Consider the following 5,651-nt stretch of genomic DNA (forward strand, 5'->3'; position numbering starts at 1 on the left):
TGTTAAACTACTAGTAAATATGTTTCAGGGGTAATGGTCCTCATTGTTAAACTACTAGTACATATGTTTCAGGGGTAATGGTCCTCATTGTTAAATTACCAGTAAATATGTTTCAGGGGTAATGGTCCTCATTGTTGAACTACTAGTACATAGGTTTCAGGGGTAATGGTCCTCATTGTTAAACTACTAGTACATATGTTTCAGGGGTAATGGTCCTCATTGTTAAACTACCAGTAAATATGTTTCAGGGGTAATGGTCCTCATTGTTGAACTACTAGTACACATGTTTGCTACCATTTAGCTTAGTTTCAGTATAAAAATATTTTAACTGTAAAGATATCAAGAAGATATTTAAACCTGTTAGAGAAAGTGGAATGTATTAACTAAATCAGCCGACTAACACGTTTATTAAAAGCCATTCAAATGATGAAGAACTTAAGATTTATAAACGTATTTTGTACCGTTAACTTTTTCCAGACTACTCGAATAAACAGTTGGTTTGTTGGTCTTTTTTGAAAAGTATTTTTTTTTCAGTTTTATCTAAATTTCAGTAAAATAATTACCTGTGACCATGATTCAAACAGAGAATCAAATTAAAGCTGTTAGTAACGAGAAAAACGTCATATAGACTTGTTTAAATACAGATGAGAAAATCATTTAATTCATCAAACAGTATCAATCCTATCAGAGATTTTGTCTGTCTGTGGTCAAGCACAAAGTTACAAAATGGGTTATCATTGTTGTGCTCACCAAGGGTATCGAAACCCGGAGTTAAATGCTAGAAGCCTTCAGACTTAGTATCGGGCCTGGAGATTAAGACGTTAGACTCGTAATCTGAGGTTCGAATATGCTCGCCCTTTCAGCCGTGGGGGCTTTATAAGTGACGGTGAATTCCATAATTCGTTGGTAAAAGAATATCTCGAGAGTTGGAGGTGGGTGGTGATCACTAGTTGCCTTCCTTCTAGTCTTTCACTGCTAAATTAGGGACGATTAGCTCAGATAGCCCTCGTGTAGCTTTCCGTGTAATTCAATACAAAACAAATTTACCACTGTGGGGGTAGGCATCAGATAAGATACGGAGCTTATCTTTAATTTTTGTTTAAAATATACACAAATTATTTGTAATCATAATTGATACGCGGGTTTTCAACTCCAGAAACTGTGAACAACATCTGACATGTTAACGTGCACAACCTAGAAGAAAAAACAATATTCAATACTATCCATTACAATGTTGCCCGAAAAGTTCTACCTTGCTTGTCAAGTACTGAATGATAGCACAAGACTTAAAATACTACAACAAAGTTAAGATATTTTCGTGTGTGTGTGTTAATTAGCTCTGAAAATAAATCAAAACTCAGATTTTAGCGTCGTAAACCTGCAGATTTACTGCTGAGCCACGGAAGGGGGCATATTTTATATATTTAAAACAATGAAACATGCGAGTAATACGGTCATTCTTTCAGTACAAGCCTTATGAAATAATAGGATTTCCATTGGATAATACATATCTGAAATAATATTTTTAATTGTGAGCGATATTAATCACTCGTAAGCACGTGTTCTTTTTGGAAAAATTCGATACTTTACACGTTCAGTTTAACTTTATACTGAGAGGCAGAAACCCCATTATTGTAAGACCCTTCACCTAAGAAGAAAGGAGACGATCGAAACAATGAAACTGTTCAAGGTTTTTTTTGTACTGTTTTTCATAAATAAAGATAGAGGGCGTTTTAGTTTTTTAAAACTAAAACGCCCTCTGTCTTTATTTGTTCTCGTCACCGAACATGCTTGCTCTTTCAGCTGTAGGGGCGTTATAATGTGTCGGACAATCCCACCATTCTCTGGTAAAATAGTCCAAGATTTGGCAGTGGGTGATGTTGACTGGCTGCTCCCCCCTCTCTCTAGTCTATTACTTTAAAATTAGGGACTACTTCCACAAATTGCCCTCTTGGGCAAAATTCAACAAACAAACAAACTTATTATTTGAACTTAATAACTTGTCCTCTTTTTGAAATGATATACCAAGTAAAGAAATAAAGGTAGATTTTTAAATATTTGAAGTCAAACCCAAATTTATAAGTATCTTTTCAACCCAATTGATGGCGCTATATATCGATGGATAGACACTTTATACAGATATAACATAAAAAGTAAACAAACAAGCGTATAAAAAAATATGAATCTTAAAATGAAGTAGAAATTCTGCTAGAAAAAAGTAACGACACAAGAATTAAAACCATGATCATAAATTTAATCCCTACTTTGGCAGCTATATACACTTACCTGTAGGCCAAAGTAAGGATTACATTTTGTAAATTTATGATTGTGGTTTTAATTCTTGTAAAAGTTATAGCTATCAGGGATATGACTATACTGAAAACTTACAGATGTTGTGTTCATTCCATAGATCTTAAAACGATTTTCTAAACCTACTTTGGTTGGCAAACTTAGACTGCTTCATTGCTATACAGATCACAATGCCAATCAAGGGATTGAAAATCGTGCTAACTAGTATTACTTTTCTTGTTTGTGTACTTTTTTATTTCAGCATTAATGTCTCATAGTAATACGATTTATTGTAAGATTAATCTTAACTTTAATCCTGATATAAAACTGATAAAAAGTACACAACATCTACTTATCTAGTTCAAACAGAAACCAGTTTTCATATACTTTCATAGCGTAAATAGTCTTAACCAGTACTGTGTAAATAGTGTCTCAACCACTACTGTGTAAAGTGTCTCAAACACTACTGTGTAAACAGTGTCTCGACCATTACTGTATAAATAGTGTCTCAACCACTATTGTGTAAACAGTGTCTCGACCATTACTGTATAAATAATCTTAAACACTACTGTGTAAATAGTGTCTCAACCACTACTGTGTAAACAGTGTCTCGACCATTACTGTGTAAACAGTGTCTCGACCATTACTGTGTAAATAATCTTAAACACTACTGTGTAAACAGTGTCTCGACCATTACTGTGTAAATACTGTATAAATAATCTTAAACACTACTGTGTAAATAGTTTCAACCACTACTGTGTAAACAGTGTCTCGACCATTACTGTATAAATAGTGTCTCAACCACTATTGTGTAAACAGTGTCTCGACCATTACTGTATAAATAATCTTAACCACTACTGTGTAAATAGTGTCTCAACCACTATTGTGTAAACAGTGTCTCGACCATTACTGTATAAATAATCTTAACCACTACTGTGTAAATAGTGTCTCAACCATTACTGTATAAATAGTGTCTCAACCACTATTGTGTAAACAGTGTCTCGACCATTACTGTATAAATAATCTTAAACACTACTTTGTAAATAGTCTCAACCACTACTGTGTAAATAGTGTCTCAACTATCCTAATGAGCAATAATATTGAGTGAAAGGCCTCGTCGGCACTAGATTTAGCACATATAATGTGATTACTATACATTCTTAGTTTTGCTTGTCCAGAAATAAAACTTTCAATGTAATATATATAATATTTTCATGTGGCAAGTTTTAAGTTCCGTAAACATCAGTTAATATTTTTCTGGCATGTCAACATTAATCGTACTATTACTGTCATAACTACATACCGATTGTGGTTTCCCTACAATTGATTTAATTCTGGGTGATTTAATTTTTATTATTGTACGCTTTAGTATTTTGAATTTAGCATAGCATGCGCGTGTCCATAACATGAAAATATTTATTGTCCCTGACTTGTCACATGAAATATATTGCGAAAAATATTATTTACCTACAGTAAAAAAAAGAAAAAAATAACTGCCTAGTAAAATTATGATTTTTATAAAACTGTTTGTTACAATACCATAACTCTTAAGAACATTAATGCTTTTATTTTTAAAAATGAAAAAAAAAAATAACTTCGAGAAACGGTGATAAAAAATGATTTACTCGTGAACCTAGGAAATCATAAAAAATCGACGTGTACGAAATCTTGAGAATCCGATAAATCACTCTCACCGATCGATATCGTCTTATGAAAATTCTACAAGAGTTATTGACAAATACAATACAGAAACGACAGCCTTTAGCTCCTATTTTTTCGTCGTTCTTTCTGTGTTGATGAAACTACCGTAACACCAACTAGTAAGGCAGAAACAGGGTTTGAACCACTTTTACTTAAGAATCTATGCGATACAATTTGTTCATTTATCATTATATATACGTTTAGGTAGTGCTTTCTGGGGAGGCTTAACGCAGAAACCTCAAATTTACAGAATGAGTATTATAATATGACGTCAGCATGCTGCGTATCAATGAGCAATCTTTGGTTTATTTGGAATTAAGCACAAGGCTACACAATGGGATATCTGTGCTCTGCCCACCACGGGTATCGAATCTCGATTTTCAGAGTCGTTAGCCTGAAGACTTACTATTGAGCTACCGGGGAGGAGGCATGTGGAAAATTAGGCTAAAGCGCATAATATTTAAAAACATGCACTGAGGTAATTGTATATTTTAGAAATAAGTTTTCTTATAATACTTAATTGAGCTTATTTCATTACCTTCTTAATCGGACGTTCCTTTAAGAGATAATGTAATCATATGGAAATACAAAAGTAGAAACCTGAGAAAGATTTCCATGGTGCTACTTTACAAGAATGTGATTTTATCATGTCCTAATATCATCTTTTCATCCCACCCCTTTCTCTCTATGGTTTCGGAAAAGACATTGTTTGTAATTCCGTAAATTTACTGTTGTCCCTCTGGGAGACATTCAGAGAAGTCATCAAATTAACAAACATGCTTCTTCCACTCCTTTCTTTGTCGGAAACATTTTTTTTGGTATTCTTATTTTTAAGGCAAAATTTGAAATATTTTTGGAGAGGTTTGAGTTAATTCTTGATATTTTCGAAAACACGAAAAAAGTTTTTTTTTGTTTCTATCTCAGTAAAAACAATCTTTTGAATATAAAAAGCGCTTTGTGTGTCTAATAATATGAACACGAAGACGATAACAAGGAAATATCGAATCTCCAAGGTAACTGCAGTCATAGCCTGATTATTATAACTGGTATCAAATATATGATTTTATCATTCAACTCAACAAGAGGGGCACAATTCTTTTCTCAGTATTAAAATTATATAAAATAAAAACAATACTTGACAAGTTGATTTAATATTCGTCTTCAATACCTAGCAACACGAGGTTTATTGCAAGTTATTATTTTTGTTATTCGCCTCTTTTACAAACGAATAATTCTCAATATAGTTGTATTCGCAGACCGTTACCAGCATGGTTTTAAAAATATTTTATCTAATGCATCATAGAGGGCGTGTTATATGATAGTGCATTTGTTGAGGAATAATGTTTTATAATAGAATTCACATATTCGTATAAGTGCAATAAGTCAAAAATATTGTTGTTTTCTTTATTGTACGAAGAAATTTGTCGGAAAACTTTTGTAGCAGAAGCAGCAAAGTAATTAGGCCCCTGAAACACTGGAATGGTATGTAAATATAAAGTAACTAGCGACATCTGTGAAACAATAATGGAGGTAAAATAGAACAACCAGAATTATCTCCAAAAATATCTGTAAAAAACTGTGTGAAAAAAGGATTTAAACCCAAATTTAAGGTGTGAAAAATAAAGTTATAAATAAATAAATAACAAAAGATTTTAGAAGTT

Source organism: Limulus polyphemus, unplaced genomic scaffold (genome assembly GCF_000517525.1).
Source record: "Limulus polyphemus unplaced genomic scaffold, Limulus_polyphemus-2.1.2 Scaffold9170, whole genome shotgun sequence".
NCBI lineage: Eukaryota > Metazoa > Arthropoda > Merostomata > Xiphosura > Limulidae > Limulus > Limulus polyphemus.